The 21,282-nt window shown below is 31.3% G+C and overlaps 2 long non-coding RNA genes across 3 annotated transcripts; both read left to right on the top strand.

The window, feature by feature from the left end:
• The first annotated feature begins 532 nt into the window (after nucleotides 1-532).
• LOC148764359 (uncharacterized) lies at nucleotides 533-13,276 on the top strand. 2 transcript variants are annotated; one of them, XR_016024861.1, is made up of 6 exons: nucleotides 2,080-2,174; nucleotides 2,823-2,906; nucleotides 3,742-3,807; nucleotides 11,384-11,514; nucleotides 12,162-12,245; nucleotides 13,082-13,276. It is a non-coding gene; the product is annotated as an uncharacterized LOC148764359 (long non-coding RNA). The 2 variants fall into 2 exon arrangements; XR_016024862.1 differs by lacking the exons at nucleotides 2,080-2,174; nucleotides 2,823-2,906 and adding an exon at nucleotides 533-553.
• LOC148764360 (uncharacterized) lies at nucleotides 4,493-6,384 on the top strand. The gene is made up of 3 exons (XR_016024839.1): nucleotides 4,493-4,589; nucleotides 5,241-5,320; nucleotides 6,186-6,384. It is a non-coding gene; the product is annotated as an uncharacterized LOC148764360 (long non-coding RNA).
• Nucleotides 13,277-21,282: the final 8,006 nt, after the last annotated feature.

Below are 21,282 nucleotides of genomic sequence, written 5' to 3'. Positions count from 1 at the left end.
TTAGAAACAAAACAACAAGAAAAGAATTTATTTTCTCCCACAACCATTAATGGCCGAATTTACCATGTATGAGTGAGGATGAGTTTGATTTTTATTCTAGGAGAATTGGTTAAGAAATGATGAATTATGAGTCTAGAAAAATAATGAAAATTTTCAGAGCAAAAATATGAATTTTTATCCATTAGGGGTATTTTCGTAATTTGCTATCGAGACTGATAATTTGCACCACACTGAGGGACATTAAGTCAATTTGGATGCAATTGAGGTATAGAAACTGAAAAAAATTAATTTGGGATTAAATTGGACGCGTTAGTAATTTAATCGGGTGATAAGACGAATTAGGCCAATACCGAGTTTAGATAGTTACCAGTGCATTTTTGCATTCCATATTATGCATTAATAGTCTAAATTAGTTTAATTTTAATTTAGTACCAATGTAGTGAATTTCTCGATTTTGTATTGTGTCAAGGTGGTGAGTCCTCCGATAAAGGTAAGGAAATTGCATTCGAGGACCAGTAGACAGAGTGCGTCGAAAGTCTGCATTCTAGACATTGTTAGTAAACTTACTGTCATTTTAATTATCTAGGATGGTTTTTAGATGATTTCATGAATTTTATGGAAAAAGAAATTTAAAAAGGTAAATTTTCATGTTTTATGAATAAATGTGTTTCAATGAAATTAAATTATAAATTGTTTTGAAATTAATAGTGATTTTGAAAAAATAGAGTACACGGAGATTGTTAATTGTGGCAATTTGATTGTTTAAATTAATTGGCTTATGATAAATCGGGCATGATTGGCTAGTTGACAATTTTATTGAAATGCGAATGGTTTGGTTGCCTTGAAAGACTGTGAATTACAAAATTGCCATATCATGTTTGTCAAACCATGCTTTGTAAAATAATTATAATGTCATTCACATGCTCGATAGAATGTTTGTATATTTAGGAAGTTCGAGAAATCGTTAAAAGACGATATTGCCCCTAATGGTATCATTAAGTCGATTAAGCCTCGAACTAGTTCAAATAGGAATTTTAAGGTGAAATTAAGAGTTTCACAGTTCAGGGATGACTCAAAACGGTAATTAGGAGTTCGAGGATCAATTCGGAGTCAAACCTAAATTTTCACTATCTAGGGGTAAAATTGTAATTTTTCCACTCGCGGATAAAATTTGAGATTTTGAGAGAATTTAGATCACATTTGACAAATTGGAGAATGGTATGAGTATAAGGGATGAAAAGTATGTCTATGGGCAATTTTTCAGTTTTTGGGGCAAAAATGTAATTTTTTATTTTTACGGGGGCAAAAGTGTAAATTTCAAAAATTACTTCACCAAGACTTTGGATAAGTTTGAGAATTTTATCTAAGTTATGGATATTTTAAGGAATAATGTGTGGTGGAGATTTAAAGTGTAAAGCCCGACCTTATAAAATACTATTCATGACATACATGTGATGATAGCATGATTGCATGCTAGGAGAGTCCCGAAAAATTTACAAAAGTCGGTATTGTACCTAGAGGTACAACAAAATTTATTTAATCCTTGAACTAGATCAAATAGGAATTTTAAAGTGAGATTAAGAGTTTCACAGTTCATGGATGACTTAAAATGGTAATTTGGAGTTTGAGGATCAATTTGGAGTCAAATTGGAATTTTCACTAACTAGGGGCAAAATGGTCATTTGCCACCTGGGGACAAAATGGGAATTTTAGAAAAGATTTTTTTGACCCCATTTGACTTATTAGAGTATAATTTGACTTATTGAAGTATGATTTGAGGTTTAGAAGTGAAAAATTTTAATTTCGGTATAATTTGGAGTATAGGGGTAAAATGGTAATTTTGCCACCTCAGGGGCAAAATTGTAATTTTCCACCACCAGAATATTTTTTCCAGCACATGGTCTTCCTTTGTCTTCATCTTTGACCCTTGACTAAACATGTGGTGGAGATAAAATGTTTAAATTTTTAAAATTTTAAAAACGGGCCAATGACATGATGCCATGTGTCATGCCTTTATTAATTTATTATTTTCCTTTTTAAAAGGCACAAAATCAGCCCATCTTCCACCCCATGGCCGGCCAAACCAGCAAGAAGAGAGAGAAAATAAAAACAAAACCCTAGAGAGAGAAAATCAAAGAAAAAGTGTGAATTTTCAAGGAAATTAAGTGAAAAAGGTGAGTTTTTTCTATTAAGCTTGAGTTTTCTTATTCCCAAGCATTTCTCTTTATTTTCCATGATTAAATTACATGTTTTCATGATGAATTAAATTCTGAAAAAATGGGTTAGGAGAGAGAAAGTTGTTGGATTTCTTTGATTTTAATTTATGTTAGTGTTTTTAGTTAGTTTAGCATATTTAGAAACAAAACAACAAGAAAAGAATTTATTTTCTCCTCCAACCATTAATGGCTGAATTTACCATGTAGTGAGTGAGGATGAGTTTGATTTTATTCTAGGAGAATTGGTTAAGGAATGATGAATTATGAGCCTAGAAAAATAATGGGAATTTTCGGAGCAAAAATATGAATTTTTACCCACTAGGGGTATTTTCGTAATTTATTGTTGGGACTGATAATTTGCACCACACTGAGGGACATTAAGTTAATTTGGGTGCAATTGAGGTATAGAAACTGAAAAGAATTAAATTGGAGTTTAAACGGACCCGTTAGGAATTTAATCGGGTGATAAGACGAATTAGGCCAATACCGGGTTTAAATAGTTACCAGTGCATTTTTGCATTCCATATCATGCATTGGTAATCTAAATTAGTTTAATTTTGATTTAGTACCAACTTGGTGAAACTCTCGATTTTGTATTGTGTCAAGGTGGTGAGTCCTCCGATAAAGGCAAGCAAATTGCATCCGAGGACCAGTAGACAGAGTGCTTCGAAAGTTTGCATTCTAGACATTGTGAGTAAACTTACTGTCATTTTAATTATCTAGGGTGGTTTTTAAATGCTTTCATGAATTCTATGGAAAAAGGAATTTAAAAAGATAAATTTTCATGTTTTATGAATAAATGAGTTTCAATGAAATTAAATTATAAATTGTTTTGAAATTAATAGTGATTTTGAAAAATAGAGTACACGGAGACTGTTAATTGTGGCAATTTGATTGTTTAAATTAACTGGCTTATGATAAATCGAGCATGATTGGCTAGTTGGCAATTGTATTTAAATGCGAATTGTTTGGTTACCTTGAAAAACTACGAATTACAAAATTGCCATATCATGTTATTGAGTTTTATTATATGGTGGATTATATATTAATTAATCACTGCAGTAGGGGGTTTCTGTGGATCAGCCTTTTAGAGGGGCACGGTAAACCCCATTATATTCTTACCTCGAACGGAGAGGCGCGTAGGGTATCTCCTGGGGTAAAGTTTAGGGTTCACTTCACGCTAAACCACCACGTGAGGGGGAACTCAGCCAACGCCAAGGAACGGCTATGTTTTCAAAACAAAAACATGATTTATGTGAAATGTGAATTTTAATAGCCTTGGCGGTCTCGGTAGGATGCCTCGGCCAAGGTGTCCCCGAGAATGGATTTATGGCACAAGCCTAGATTTTTAGAAGATTCATAAGCCTCTTTACGTGTTTTGAACAAAATGTGTTATAATGCTATAACCCAGTTTATGATGATTTACTTTATTGTCTCCATGTACTCAACTCTAGATGTTTATGATGATGTTTGTTTACTCATTGGGATTTTATAATCTCACCACCCTCCTTTCCACCAATTTCAGGTTCAGTATAGACTGTAGATAGCTGATCTCATCGAGGACTACAGTGGGATCTGCATTTTCCAAACCGTAGGTTCACAGTCCTCTTTATTTTTGTTTATTCGGGGGCACTCTTGTTATTGTAAATTAAATTAAATATTTTGGCTTACTGTATTTAAGTATGTATAAATTTATTTAACTTTTACGTTATAAAAATTATTCACGTATAACTCTATAAATATTGTTTTATAAGAAAATAGAATATTTTACTTAATATTTCTTTTATTTTCTTATTATATTCAAATAACCATAATTTCGTTTTAAATGAAGATTTTAGACTTTTAAACTCATTTTGAATATGAATTGTGTGTTTTGTACTTGTATATTACGTTTTAGCCAGTTTTAAAATTTTTGAGAAAAATGACCAAAATACCCTTGTGAGACGAAAAATTAATATTTTATTTGTTTAAAGTTGGAAACAGCTTAAAATATTTTAGAACACGATATTTGACAATGGTTGCTCACAAGGGAACAGAGAAACTGATAGTAAAGCCTTGCGGGGTTTCGGGTTGACATTCCGGGCAATAAGTGTCTACCGGGACACCGCGGCGGTTGTCACGGGCTCGAGGGGAGTACCGGGTCGTGACATAAAGCTTAAAAGATAAGAATTTAAAAAATGGACCAATAATGTAGTGACATGTGGCAAGTTTAGATTATTATATTATTTAACTATAAAAATCAGCCCACACCACCATTTTCTCTTCATTATGGCCGGCCATAGCAAGAAAACAAAGGGGAAAAGAAAAACAAAAACCTAGGGGGAGAAATTCAAGGAAAATTTGGTGAAAATTCAAGGAAACAAGTGACAAAAGGTAAAATTTCTTGATTTTGACTTGTGCTTTACCTTTCCCATGCATTTCCTATCATTTTCCATGGTTGAATCATGTGATTTGAGGATGAATTCAATTCTGAAAAAATTGGTTAGGAGAGAGAAACTTGTTAGATTAATTTGATTCTAAGTTATGTTAGTGTTTTAAGTTAGTTTAGCATATTTAGAAACAAAACAACAAGAAAAGAATTCATTTTCCTCCATTACCATTATTGGCTGAATTTTCTAGGGGAATATTGGCTGATGATCTTGATGTTTATTTGAGGAATTATGATGAATAATGATGAATTATGAGTCTAGAAAAATAATGGGAATTTTCGGAGCAAAGATACGAATTTTTACCCATTAGGAGTATTTTCGTAATTTGCTATTGAGACTGATAATTTGCACCACACTGAGGGACATTAAGTCAATTTGGGTGCAATTGAGGTATAGAAACTGAAAAAAATTAATTTGAGATTAAATTGGACGCGTTAGTAATTTAATCGGGTAATAGGCCGAATTAGGTTAGCACCGCATTTAAGCGGTAGTCGGATAAGTTGCATGTCATATCATGCATATATACCGAGCTTGAATTGATTTTATAATGGTCAAGCATTGATGTGGCGAATTATGTATTGTACATTGTGGATAGGTGGTGAGCAAATTACACTGGTAAAAGTACCAAAATTGTGCTTGAAGATTGGGATTAGGAGTACATCGACTCCTAGAACTGTGAGTGGACAATTTATCGTCTTAAATATCTAGAGTAATTATACTTGTTTGATGCTTTTATTGAATGGTGAATTTAAATTATAAAATATTATGTTTTCCAATTAAAATGTTTTTTAATAAAAATGAGATTTATACTGGTTTTAAAATCAAATATTGTTTTAGGAAAATTGAGTATATGGAGACTGTGTTGAAATTTATGATTTTATATGTTATTGAAATTGGGGCTTATGACACTATGGTAGCATGATGGCTAAATTTTTGGGGTTGGCATGAAATATATGAATAGTTTTGGATTGGTCTCGATAGACTGAATTACATTTTATTCGCCATATTATGCTACTAGAATTTTTATGGGTCTGGTGGTATATTAAACGGTCACTGCAGTGGTGGGGGTTTCCGTGGACTGCCTATAAGAGGGGCACGGTAACTCAATTATATACTTACCTCCGGGGGGAGATGTTGGGTGAAGTATCTCCTGAGGTATGATTTGAGTGCACCTCACGTTCGGGCCACCACGTGAGAGTGAGACTCAGCCAACGCCAAGGAACGGCTGTGTGTTAGATGTGAAAACATGTTTATGGGTATGGGTCATTGAACAGCCTTGGCGGTCTCAGTGGGATACCTTGACGAAGGTACCCGTGAGAATGATTCTGGCAGGGGCCAAGTTTAAGAAATTCATAAGTCGGGGAAATTTTGATGAAAAGAAATTATTTGGTATAGATTGAAACGAATTTTGTGTTATGAACATTATTGAGATATAACGTTTTTATATTGTCTCCATCTACTCGGCTTTAGATGCTTTTGATGGTAATTGTTTACTCACTGGGATTATTTCATTTCGCCCCTCTTCCTATCCATTTTTCAGGCTCAGGACAGTTTGTTGATAGTTGATTAAGACGAGAATTAATCTCGGAGTTGCATCATAGGAAGTAAGGGTTCGTAGCCCTACATCTTCTTAGTCAGTTGGGGACCCACGTGTCACTGTAAAAGTAATTTTATTCTTCAGTTATTTGATTTAAAGTATGTATGAATATATTTAACTTTTACACCATGTTTTTGACGAGTTTTGGTATTTTCGAAGAAAAATGATGAAAATGCCCCTGTGAGCCAGAAAGTAATATTTTATTGTTTTGATTTGGAAATGACTTTTGATTTTTTTGAAAGGTGAGATTTAATAACTGTCACTCACTGGGGAGATGCAGAAGCTGATGCTAAGCCTTGCGGGGTTTCGATCGGCATTCGGGGTAATGAGTGCCTATCGGGACGTCGCGGCGGTTGTCACGGGCTCGATGGGAGTTCCGGGTCGTGACAATGTTTTTGAGTTTTATTGTATGGTGGATTATATATATTAATTAATCACTGCAGTAGGGGGTTTCTGTGGACCAGCCTCTTAGAGGGGCACGATAAACCCCATTATATTCTTACCTAGAACGGAAAGGCGCGTAGGGTATCTCCTGGGGTAAAGTTTAGGGTTCACTTCACGCCAAACCACCACGTGAGGGGAAACTCAGCGAACGCCAAGGAACGGCTATGTTTTCAAAACAAAAATATGATTTATGTGAAATGTGAATTTTAATAGCCTTGGCGGTCCCGATAGGATGCCTAGGCCAAGGTGTCCTTGAGAATGGATTTATGGCACAAGTCTAGTTTTTATTAAATTCATAAGCCTCTTTACATATTTTAAATGAAATGTATTCTTATGTTGTGACCCAATTTACGATGATTTATTTTATTGTCTCCATGTACTCAACTCTAGATATTTATGATGATGTCTGTTTACTCATTAGGATTTTATAATCTCACCACCCTCCTTTCCGCCCATTTCAGGTTCAGTATAGGCTGTAGATAGCTGATCTCATCGAGGACTACCGTTGGATCTGCATTTTCCAAACCGTAGGTTCACAGTCCTCTTTACTTTTGTTTATTCGGGGGCCCTCTTGTTATTGTAATTAAATAAAATATTTTGGTTTACTGTATTTCAGTATGTATAAATTTATTTAGCTTTTACGCTATAAAAATTATTCACGTATAACTCTATAAATATTGTTTTATAAGAAAATAGAATATTTTACTTAATATTTCTTTTATTTTCTTATTATATTCAAATAACCGTAATTTCGTTTTAAATGAAGATTTTAGACTTTTAAACTCATTTTGATTATGAATTATGTCTTTTGTACTTGTATGTTACATTTTAGCCAGTTTCAAAGTTTTTGAGAAAAATGACCAAAATATCCCTGTGAGACGAAAATTAATATTTTATTTGTTTTAAGTTGGAAACGGCTTAAAATCTTTTAGAAAACGATATTTGACAATGGTTGCTCACAAGGGAACAGAGAAATTGATAGTAAAGCCTTGCGGGATTTCGAGTTGACATTCTGAGCAATGAGTGTCAACCGAGACACCGCGATGGTTGTCACGGGCTCGAGGGGAGTACCGGGTCGTGACAGTATATCATATTAAAAAAAATAAGAGTGAGTCTATTAACCCATACCCACTAAGTCTTGATATAAATCTAAGCCTATCATTATATGTTATATCTCAACAATCCAACCCAAGAGCCTAATATGCTAACTAGCTAAGCCCACGTTTTGTACTTTGCATTGTGGTACTTATTCTTTTAGCTTGCATAAGTGACCATACATATGTTTGTAAGTGTATGCCCTAGAGCCAATCAATTGGGTAATGGATACAAATAGAAAAATGTATAAAACCTCAAAAGGTTTCACTTTATCAAATAAGCTTTATGGATAACAAGTTATCATAAAATTAATTTGGATGAAGCCTTTGGATATTTGGTATATTGAATAACATTTGGTTAACTTCTATGTTGTTTGTCCCTAACTTTTTTTGTTTTGATCCATTGACAGAGTAAATTGAAGCTAGTGTTGGCTAATGAAGGGTAAGTCATGTTTCTCTTATTTTATAATTTATAGTTATTTTACGAACCAATCCTCTTACATATTCTAATGATAGGGTTTAAATTTAGAGTTAATTGGGTTGTGTCTTAGGCGGGTTAAATCTTCATATTATTGTGCTAATTCATATAAAATAATTTATTGATGTGTCATTTTTTATTATATAAAAATTAATTTAATTTGTTTTAAAAACGTATTCATTGTATGGTGTTATATAAAATTTAATTCGGTTTATTTAATAGACATGTTAATAGCTACGTGTTTAAAATCTTGAATTATTTAATTGATTGTGGTAGTCAAGTTTACTAGTGAATACATCACTGAAATATGATATGATTATGGTGTGTGTACATAGTTACTTTATCAGCCATTAATTTACAGTTCAAAATTGAACATTAATTCTCAAAATTGAATTAGCTCAAAATGTCAGTTTTTTCCGTTTAATTATAGTAATTAAGTTAATTCATTCCACATTAATTACTATTTAACTGGCCCCTGTTTATTGTCCAAAAGACAAAAAAGAAAAAAAAAAGAAAAAGGAAAGAAGAAAGTTCACCTCTTTTTAAGAGGACATGCTGTCATTTTAAGCAGGCAGATTTTCCTTATAATAAAGCAAGCACCGTATTAACCCAAATATATCCATCCAAGTCCAACCCTTAAGAAATATATGGGGAAGTCTTCACTCAACTTGCCTATTTTAGTCATGCTTTTGGTTATTCGCTGCATCATGTTGGTTTCTTTCCATAATCACAATATATAATATGCAACACTTTCCAATTTCTTTCTTATTTGTTGCAGAAAAAAATAAATGAACAGCAGTAACTACATGGTTGGTGCAGATTGGCAGATCAAGTCAATAAGATATTTTGACTTCCTATACTTATAACTTTCTTAATAAATCTTGATTGTTCTCATTTTTGAACATTTGGTTCATTGGTTGATATATAATCTCTTACCTAAAAACTAGAATTCGAATTCCCCTTTTCTCAATTAAAAAAAAATCTTGCTTGTTCTCTTTTCCTTTTTGTCCCTTTTCTTCCTTCATATTGCGAGGTCTATGTATTTAATCCTTCATTGTTCTAAACTGAAGTGAGAAAAAGATAAATTTACATTATTTTTTCCATTAAGGGGGTGTCAAAGGCATATGTAGAGCCCTCAAAAGATACAATTTGGAATTCAAATTGTTGGTTAAATAATTACTTATTTCAATAGATATTCTTTGAAAAAATCTCTAAAAATAATTAAATTATAGAATTTTTCAAAACACTTTAAAGAACCAAATAACAACTTCTTTTCTAGAAGATCAAATCTCTCGTATTAGTGGCGGATCCAAAAATTTGTCTGAGGAGTGGCTAATGAGTAATCAAATAAAGTCTTGGATTAGGTCAATGTTTCGATTCAAAGTAAAAAATTAATCACTTTTAAAATAAATTTTTTTTTATAATTTGAATATAAGTTTTCAAATTCATCAATATAAATAGACATAAAGCAGAAAGAAAAATTAATATTAGATTTTCACATTATGTATTGTAAGTTGTGCTCAACATGCTTTCATATTTTCAAATCCATCAACAATTAAATCCATGTCAAAAGTTCTAACAATCACTTTGTACCTATTTAATTTGAAAAAGTAAAATAAGATTATTGAAAATTTTCAAATATTTTAACTATATTCTTATTCAGCTTTTCATATTAATGTATAACATATTGCAGAAGTGCTCAAATCGAATCAACAAATTAAAAGGAAAATCAAAGTAAAAAATTATACTTTTTAAGCAGTTAAGCAATGTATCTTTTACTCCATAGGACCATAACATATTATATACAATAATATAAAATATTTTAGTAATGTTCAGCTAAAAAAAATGAAGGGTTTTTAGAAAAAATACACATCGCCTAAATGTTCAAATTGAATCAACTGATTGCAAGAAAAATCAATGTAAAAAATTATACTTTTTAGGCAATTAAGTAATGGGAAAAAGAAAAATAGTTTCAAAATTTGAGTTTACTCTATAAGGAAAATGGGTTTACTCTATAAGGAAAAAAGAAAAATAATTTCTAATTTAGGTAGTTATGCAATGCATTTTTTACTCGATAAGAAAATTTGGGTTTACTTTATAAGGAAATTTGGATTTACTCTACAAGGAATGGGTTTACTTTATAAGGAAATTTGGATTTACTCGACAAGGAATGGGTTTACTTTATAAGGAAAAAAGAAAAATAATTACAAATTTAAGTAGTTACGTAATGCATCTTTGCTCGATAAGGAAATTTGGGTTTACTCTATAAGAAAAAAAATAATTTCAAAATTTGGGCCTAGAAAGAATTGAATTCAAGCTTTCAAAATTTAACTTAAATGACTTACCACCATGTCAAGCTAAATTATTTGAGATAAATAGGGGTGACAAATTAATAGATTTACAATTTTATACCCATAAAAATAAAAAAATTAAAAACTAAGGGGTGGCGGCCACTACCTCGTACAATGATAAAACACACTTTCATATATATATTGTAAAGCCCGACCTTATAAAATACTATTCATGACATACATGTGATGATAGCATGATTGCATGCTAGGAGAGTCCCGAAAAATTTACAAAAGTCGGTATTGTACCTAGAGGTACAACAAAGTTTATTTAATCCTCGAACTAGATCAAATAGGAATTTTCAGGTGAGATTAAGAGTTTCATAGTTCATGGATGACTTAAAATGGTAATTTGGAGATTGAGGATCAATTTGGAGTCAAATCGGAATTTTCACTAACTAGGGGCAAAATGGTCATTTGCCACCTGGGGACAAAATGAAAATTTTAGAAAAGATTTTTTTTGACCCCATTTGACTTATTAGAGTATAATTTGACTTATTGAAGTATGATTTGAGGTTTAGAAGTGAAAAATTTTAATTTCGATATAATTTGGAGTATAGGGGTAAAATGGTAATTTTGCCACCTCAGGGGCAAAATTGTAATTTTCCACCACCAGGATATTTTTTCCAGCACATGGTCTTCCTTGTCTTCATCTTTGACCCTTGACTAAACATGTGGTGGAGATAAAATGTTTAAATTTTAAAATTTTAAAAACGGGCCAATGACATGATGCCATGTGTCATGCCTTTATTAATTTATTATTTTCCTTTTTAAAAGGCACAAAATCAGCCCATCTTCCACCCCATGGCCGGCCAAACCAGCAAGAAGAGAGAGAAAACAAAAACAAAACCCTAGAGAGAGAAAATCAAAGAAAAAGTGTGAATTTTCAAGGAAATTAAGTGAAAAAGGTGAGTTTTTTCTATTAAGCTTGAGTTTTCTTATTCCCAAGCATTTCTCTTTATTTTCCATGATTAAATTACATGTTTTCATGATGAATTAAATTCTGGAAAAATGGGTTAGGAGAGAGAAAGTTGTTGGATTTATTTGATTTTAATTTATGTTAGTGTTTTTAGTTAGTTTAGCATATTTAGAAACAAAACAACAAGAAAAGAATTTATTTTCTCCCCCAACCATTAATGGCTGAATTTACCATGTAGTGAGTGAGGATGAGTTTGATTTTATTCTAGGAGAATTGGTTAAGGAATGTTGAATTAAGAGCCTAGAAAAATAATGGGAATTTTCGGAGCAAAAATATGAATTTTTACCCACTAGGGGTATTTTCGTAATTTGCTGTTGGGACTGATAATTTGCACCACACTGAGGGACATTAAGTTAATTTGGGTGCAATTGAGGTATAGAAACTGAAAAGAATTAAATTGGAGTTTAAACGGACCCGTTAGGAATTTAATCGGGTGATAAGACGAATTAGGCCAATACCGGGTTTAGATAGTTACCAGTGCATTTTGCATTCCATATCATGCATTGGTAATCTAAATTAATTTAATTTTGATTTAGTACGAACTTGGTGAAACTCTCGATTTTGTATTGTGTCAAGGTGGTGAGTCCTCCGATAAAGGCAAGGAAATTGCATCCGAGGACCAGTAGACAGAGTGCTTCGAAAGTCTGCATTCTAGACATAGTGAGTAAACTTACTATCATTTTAATTATCTAGGGTGGTTTTTAGATGCTTTCATGAATTCTATGGAAAAAGGAATTTAAAAAGATAAATTTTCATGTTTTATGAATAAATGAGTTTCAATGAAATTAAATTATAAATTGTTTTGAAATTAATAGTGATTTTGAAAAATAGAGTACACGGAGACTGTTAATTGTGGCAATTTGATTGTTTAAATTAACTGGCTTATGATAAATCGAGCATGATTGGCTAGTTGGCAATTGTATTGAAATGCGAATTGTTTGGTTACCTTGAAAAAACTACGAATTACAAAATTGCCATATCATGTTATTGAGTTTTATTATATGGTGGATTATATATTAATTAATCACTGCAGTAGGGGGTTTCTGTGGACCAGCCTTTTAGAGGGGCACGGTAAACCCCATTATATTCTTACCTCGAACGGAGAGGCGCGTAGGGTATCTCCTGGGGTAAAGTTTAGGGTTCACTTCACGCTAAACCACCACGTGAGGGGGAACTCAGCCAACGCCAAGGAACGGCTATGTTTTCAAAACAAAAACATGATTTATGTGAAATGTGAATTTTAATAGCCTTGGCGGTCTCGGTAGGATGCCTCGGCCAAGGTGTCCCCGAGAATGGATTTATGGCACAAGCCTAGATTTTTATGAGATTCATAAGCCTCTTTACGTGTTTCGAAAAAAATGTGTTCTAATGCTATAACACAGTTTATGATGATTTACTTTATTGTCTCCATGTACTCAACTCTAGATGTTTAGGATGATGTTTGTTTACTCATTGAGATTTTATAATCTCACCACCCTCCTTTCCACCCATTTCAGGTTCAATATAGACTGTAGATAGCTGATCTCATCGAGGACTACAGTGGGATCTGCATTTTCCAAACCGTAGGTTCAAAGTCCTCTTTACTTTTGTTTATCCGGGGGCACTCTTGTTATTGTAAATTAAATTAAATATTTTGGCTTACTGTATTTAAGTATGTATAAATTTATTTAGCTTTTACGTTATAAAAATTATTCACGTATAACTCTATAAATATTGTTTTATAAGAAAATAGAATATTTTACTTAATATTTCTTTTATTTTCTTATTATATTCAAATAACCATAATTTCGTTTTAAATGAAGATTTTAGACTTTTAAACTCATTTTGAATATGAATTGTGTGTTTTGTACTTGTACATTACGTTTTAGCCAGTTTTAAGATTTTTGAGAAAAATGACCAAAATACCCTTGTGAGACGAAAAATTAATATTTTATTTGTTTAAAGTTGGAAACAGCTTAAAATATTTTAGAACACGATATTTGACAATGGTTGCTCACAAGGGAACAGAGAAACTGATAGTAAAGCCTTGCGGGGTTTCGGGTTGACATTTCGGGCAATAAGTGTCTACCGGGACACCGCGGCGGTTGTCACGGGCTCGAGGGGAGTACCGGGTCGTGACATATATATATATATATATATATATATATATGTATATATATATATATATATGTATATATATATATATATATGTATATATGTAAATGCCAAAATTACATGATATAAAATGACAAGTATATTTTCACTAATGACAGTTAGCCAATTGTCAATTGTATAGGTTTATTTGATTTAAAATAAAAGTATAAGTATTTGATTGAATGTGATAAAACAATAAAGATTTATTTAAAATTTTTGGAATAATTTAAATTTTTTAAATATTATGCTTATTATTTATAAACAATAAATATCTCATCATTTCTATTTTTTCACTTTTGAATTTGAATTACTTAACATATATTCATTCATGAAATGTGTGCCAAGGGGGAAAAGAAGAAATCTATTATCTTGATCCCTAATCCTAACCGAAGGATCAAATTATGTGGAATGAAATAATTTATGATATAATTATTTAGAATAAAGTCTATGTCTATGTAATGTATAAAATATCTTGTTTAAATATACTTAGAATCAATTAAAGTGTTATGGAGATGACTGATTAAGGCTACTATTTCAAAATTTTCTATTTATTTTGTACTTCCTCTATTTCAAATAGAATGTTCACTTTCATTTTTAGTCAAATTTAGTCACTTTTGATCGTAATTTTTTTAGATATCATATGAAATTAAAATTTTAAAAAATAAAAAGATAGAAGAAATATATTCATCCCCCGTAAATCTACAAGCAAATATGCTTCATAGTTCAAACCAGGCTATAATATAATATCAAAAACTTTATTTCATTTTAGAACAATTCATGCCCTTTTTTTTTTGTTTTTTAGGCATCACAACATCTGCATTGTCCATTAACACAACTGTGGATGTTACATCTAGGATCACACTTCTTTGTTACAGTCAAAGTCTTTGGAGCAGCTTATATTTGTTCCAAAAGTAGGAACACATTCGCATCGGCCATCTAGGCACTCTAAAGTTTTGTTGATACAAAAAATATCTTTGCAATCAGCTACAATGGTGCATGGTTGCCCTTGCGCTCTTGGTACCATTGAGAATACCATTGCTGCAAAATTACAATGCATTAATAGTATTCTAATTAAATTTAACATGAAAGTTAACAAATGAGATTAGTATGAGAGGGATTGACTTACATGTTGCAAATAGTAGAAAGATGAAAAATTTCATGCTAATAGAAGCTTTTTTCATGTTGTCTTGGGCTATTTGTTGTTGTTGTTGTTCCTGATGATGTTGAGGCTTCTGAAATCACCAGTGTCAATTTATAAGATGGGATAGTTTGACCAAAATGCACCGTAATGGAAAGTTCAATCAATTTGAAATGAATCTATAAAGATATTAACTTAATAGAGCAATTCTTTTCCAAATTATTGAGATATTTTAGCATACATAATTTTGACTCTGGCCCCAAATTTGACAATGTGGTGTAATGACTAATGACCAATAACATGGTGAATCTGAATATGAGCTGTCATGAGACACTATTGCACGTAATTGACTAGCTCATCCATTTTACACATAAAAAATTTGAATATTTGAACTTCTTGATCTTTGCCCTTATAGAGCATGCACCATAATTTATTGCATCATCAATCGATTGGATAGAAATTTATGTTGATGTATTTTCAAAATAAAAGGTGTCTTTTCAATTAAAAAATTATATATTCATATTGTGTCTTATGAATGAATTGTTGTAATTTCAAAAGATAATTATTGAAACATCACTTTATCAAAAAGTTATGTCTTACAAATGCAAAGATGTCTTTTAGACAAAGAGGGACCTTGATAAAAGGGTTGTGTCCTTGAGAAAAGGACTTGTTGCCAACCATTTCAATACATCAAAACAAAAACAAAACAAAAGCAAAGAAAAGTGTTGTGTTATGAAAATTAACATAAACACTTAAGTACCCATCAATTACGAAAAGCATCCAAATTCCTTATAATCTACATCTTTCAACAAGTAGGCTTAAGATTAAAGAATTTTGCAAACCCTTGGGTGTATCTAGTGGCCTATTCTCGTAAAGTGCAAGACAAAGTTAGACATTGGCTTTATTGTGTCACTAAGGCTATTCGTATTATTTCGCTTTGCATCTTGAGTGGTGGGGGAAAAATAAGTCTTAAAGGTAATGTCTATTGAAAGACTCGCCTTGAAGTCAATTTTGCTAGTTCCTTGAATTCCATCTAAACCCCATTTGCACCAACAATTTTAATACTTACTTTTTGTGTTATTGGAATTCAAAATGGCTTCACTTAAAGAAATGGCTACCAACATTGTCATGCTAGATTGCTTTGAATGAAGAAACTTTATTTGATGGCAAAAAATTATGCGCTTCCTCTTTACCATGTTCAAGGTCTCTTATGTTCTTGATACACCAAGGCCGGATGAAAAAGATGATGAAGAATCCGTGAAGCAAACTCATTTAAGGCAAAAATGGGATAATAATGATTACATATGCATGGGACAAATTCTACATGGAATGTTGGATACATTGTTTGATGCATACCAGAATGAAGCTAGTGCAAAACAATTTCGGGACAAATTGGAAATAAGATACATGGCCAAAGATGCAAGTAGCAAGAAATTTTGTTTAGTCTTTTTAATAACTACGAAGTGGTTGATAGTTGTTTTGTTATGGAGCAATTACATGAGCTTGAACGCGTTCTAAACAACTTTAAGCATTATGAACTGAAAATAGATAAAGCTAATGTGGTATATTCTATAACTGATAAGCTTCCCTTTCATGGAGAAACATTAAGAAAGCTCTAAAGTATAAAAAAGAGGAAATGTCTGAAGAGGACCTTGGTAATCATCTTCGAATAAAAGAAGATTATTGCAAACAAAAGAAGTCAAGTAAAATGAAAAAGAAAATGATTCTAATGAAAAGAATCTTGAGACTTCGAAGGTCCATGTGATGGAACACAAATCATCATACAAGCCGGTCTAGTGCAACAAATGAAAACATTTTTTTGGAATGAATGACAAAAGTCATAAGATCAAAAGGAACAAAAAGAGGACATGTGTCCATTATAACAAACTTGGACACTTCAAGGCAAAATGTAAATTTTTGAAAAATAAGACACAAGTGTGAACAATAACAAGTTTGTGACTATGGTTTTCGATGTCAATCTTTTCCATGATGATGGACCATGCTGGACTGACAGTGGTGCAACTAAGCATGTATACAAAGACAAATGTTTCTTTAAGACTTTGGAAGCGGTTAATGATGGAACCGTGCTATATATGGGAAATTATATATTTGCAACTTTTAATATAGCTAAGGCTATTGCAAAATAAGATTTTTTGACTTCCTATGTTTATAACTTTCGTAATAAATCTGGATTGCTCTCACACTTGAGCATTTGGCTTATTGGTTAGTACACGATTTCTTGCCTAAAAAATAAGATTCGAATTCCCTTCCTCTCTATTAAAAAAATATTTATTGTTCTTTTTTCTTTTTTACCCCTTTTCTTCTTTCATATTAGGAAGTTTATGTATTTGATCCTTCATTGCTCTAAACCGAATTGAGAAGCAAATAAATTTACTTCTTCTTTTTTTCATGAAGGGGGTGTCAAAGGCATAGTTAGAGTCTTAAAAAACATGTTCTCAAAAGATACGATTTGGAATTCAACTTATTGGTTAAATAATCACTCATTTCAATAGATATTTTTGGGAAAAATCTCTAAAATTAATCAATTTATAGAACTTTCCAAAACACTTCAAAGAACCAAATAACATCTTTTCTAGAGGACCAAATCCCTTGTACTAGTGGTGGATCTAGGATTTTATATGAGGGGTGGTTAAAGAGCAATCATACAAGGTCATGAATCGGGTCAATGATTCGATTCGAATAAAAAAAGTAATCACTTTCAAAATAAAATTAATTATAAAATAAAATTTTATTGACAATTTGAATATAAGTTTTCAAAATCATCATTATAAATAGACATAAAGTAGAAAGAAAAATTAATATTAGATTTTCACATTAGGTACTATAAGTTGTGCTCAACATGCTTTCATATTTTCAAATTCATCAATAATTAAATCCGTGTCAATGGTTCTAGCAATCACTTTGTACCTATTTAATTTGAAAAGTAAGATAAGATTATTGAAATTTTCTAAATATTTTAATCACATTCTTGTTTAGTTTTTCATGTTAACGTACGACATATTGTGTAAATGCTTAAATCAAATTAACAGATTGTAAGAAAAATCAATACAAAAAATTATACTTTTTAGGCAATTAAGTAATGCATCTTTTATTCCATGGGATTGTAGCATATTATATACAATAATACAAAATATTTTAGTGAAGTCAAGCTAAAAAAGATGAAAGATTTTTAGGAAAAGTACATATTGCATAAATGCTCAAATCGAATCAACAGATTGCAAGAAAAATCAAAGTAAAAAATTATACTTTTTCGGCAATTCCGCAATGGAAAAATGAAAAATAATTTTAAAATTTGGGTTTACTCTATAAGGAAAATGGGTTTATTCTATAACGAAAAAAGACAAATAATTTCAAATTTAGATAGTTAAGCAATGCATCTTTTACTCTATAAGAAAATTTGGATTTACATTACAAGGAAATTTGGGTTTACTTTATAATGAAAATGGGTTTACTCGGTAAGGAATAAAGAAAAATAATTTCAAATTTAGGCAATTAAGCAATGCATCGTTTATTCTATAAGGAAATTTGGGTTTACTCTATAAGAAAAAAAAAATTTCAAAATTTGGGCCTAGATAGAATTGAACCCAAGCTTTCAAAATTTTACTTAAATGACTTACCACCATGTATTATTTTATTTAAATAAGGGTGGCAAACTTATATATTCACCATTTTATACCCATAAAAATAAAAAAAATAAAAACTGAAGGGTGGCCCCCGTCGCCCTCTGCCTCTGCCATTGCCCCGTACACTAATATATATATATATATATATATATATATATATACACGAAGATTACATCATATAAAATGACAAGTACATTTTCACTAACGATAGTTAGCCAATTGTTAATTATAAAAGTATATTTGGTTCAAAATAAAAAATATAAGTGTTTGATTGAGCGTAATAAAAGAATAAAGATTTCTTTGAAAATTTCTGAAGAACATAAACTTTTTTAAATATTATGCTTATTATTTTTAAACAATAAATGTCTCATTATTTCTATTTCTTCACTTTTGAATTTGAATTATTTAACATATATTCATTCATGAGATGTGTGCCAAGAGGGGAAAGCAGAAATCTATTGCCTTGATCCCTAATCCTAACCGAGGGGTCAAATTATGTGAAATGAAATAGTTTATAATATAATTATTTAGAATAAAGTGTATGTCTATGTAATGTATAAAATATCTTGTTTAAATATACTTAAAATAAGTTATAGTGTTTTCTAAATGATTGATTAAGGCTACTATTTCAAATTTTTCTATTTATTTTGTACTTCCTTTGTTTTATATTGAATGTACACATTCCATTTTTTTAGTCAAATTTAATCACTTTTGATTGTAATTTTTTTAGAATCATATGAAATTAAAATTTTGAAAAATAAAAAGATAGAAGAAATAGATTCATCTCCCCTAAATCTACAAGCAAATCTGCTACATAGTTCAAACTAGGCAAAAATATAATATTAAAAACTTTATTTCATTTTAGGACAATTCATGCCCACTTTTTTGTTTTTTAGGCAACACAACATCTACATTGTCCATTAACACAACTATGGATGTTACATCTGGGATCACACTTCTTTGTTACAATCAAAGTCTTTGGAGCAACTTATTTTTGTTCCAAAAGTGGGAACACATTGGCATCGGCCATTTAGGCACTCTAAAGTTTTGTCTATACAAAAAATATCTTTGCAATCAGCTACAGTGGTGCATGGTTGCCCTTGCGCTCTCGGTACCACTGAGAATACCATTGCTACAAAATTACAATGCATTAATAGTATTATAATTAAATTTAACATGAAAGTTAACAAATGAGATTAGTATGAGAGGGATTGACTTACATGATGCAAATAGCAGAAAGATGAAAAATTGCATGCTGAAAGAAGCTTTTTCCATGTTGTCTTGGGCTATTTACTGTTCTTGTTCCTGATGATGTTGAGTCTTCTGAAATCACCAGTGTCAATTTATAAGATGGGATAGTTTGACCAAAATGCACCACAAGGGAAGGTGCAATCAATTTGAAATGAATCTATAAAGATATTTACTTAATAGAGTGATTCTTTTCCAAATTATTGAGATATTTTGCCATATATAATTTTGACCTTGGCTCCAAATTTGATAATGTGGTGTAATGACTAATGACCAATAACATGGTGAATCTGACTATGAGCTGTCAAGAGCAGTTGTTCCACATCATTTCACACACCAAAAATCTGAATCTTTGAACTTCTTGATCTTTGCCCTTATAGCACATACACCACAGTTGATTACATCATCAACCGATTGGATATAAATTTATGTTATTGTATTTTCAAAATAAAAATGTCTTTTCAAATAAAAAATTATCTTTTCATATTAGATCTTTCGAACGAATGATTGTAATTTCAAAAGGTAATTATTGAATTCTCTATTTATCCAAGGGTTGTGTCTTTCTAATGCAAAAAAGTCTTCAGACAAAGAGATGCCTTGATGGAAGGGTTATGTCATTGAGAAAAGACACTTGCAAGCCTACATAAAGGACTCGTTGCCAACCATTTCAATACATGAAAGCAAAAACAAAACAAAGAGCAGAAAAATTAAAAGCAAGAAAAGCGTTATGCTCTAAAAGTTAACATAAACACTTAAGTTTCCATCAATTACAAAAAAGCATCCAAATTCCTTATAATCTACTTATTGTAGAAAGTAAGCTTTAAGACTGAACAATTTTATAAACCCTTGGGTGTATCTAAGAGTCTACTCTTGTAAAGTGCAAGACAAAGTTAGACGTTGGCTTCAATGTATCCCTAAGGCTAGTCGCATTATTCCCCTTTGCATACCGAGTGGTGGGAGAGAAATAAGTCTTAAAAATAACGTCTATTGAAAGGCTCACTTTGAAGTCAATTTTGCCAATTCTTTGAATTCCATCTAAACCCTATTTGCACCGACAATTTTAAAACTTATTTTTCATGTTATTGGAATTTAAAATGACTTCATTTAAAGAGATGTCTACCAACATTATCAAGTTAGACTACTTTGAAAGAGGAAAATTTATTTGATGGTAGAAAAATATGCATTTTGAAATACCCTATACTTTGATATGGTGATAAATAAAACTTATCGGATGCTAATTGAGGATAATTATAATGTTTAAATGTGATGAAAGACGAAAGGAGTAGTTTAGGATAAAATGATCCGCACCCGAGAAAATAATAATAAAATAATAACATTTTATCGGAGGAGAATTTGTAAGATAAAAGGGTGATTCAGAAGTCAATTGAGGCATAATAAGGTATTTTAGGTACCAAGGAGACAAGATAAAATTTTTAGAATAAAATAATATTAAAATATTAATATTTAACCGGATGTCGAAATCAGTTATGAAGAAGGATCGTATGGTTGATCCAAGTGGGGGAGAAGAAATACA

Source organism: Theobroma cacao, chromosome 2, assembly GCF_053813885.1.
Source record: "Theobroma cacao isolate CCN51 chromosome 2, ASM5381388v1, whole genome shotgun sequence".
Lineage (NCBI taxonomy): Eukaryota > Viridiplantae > Streptophyta > Magnoliopsida > Malvales > Malvaceae > Theobroma > Theobroma cacao.
This window is presented reverse-complemented; position numbering and strand designations above follow the sequence as displayed.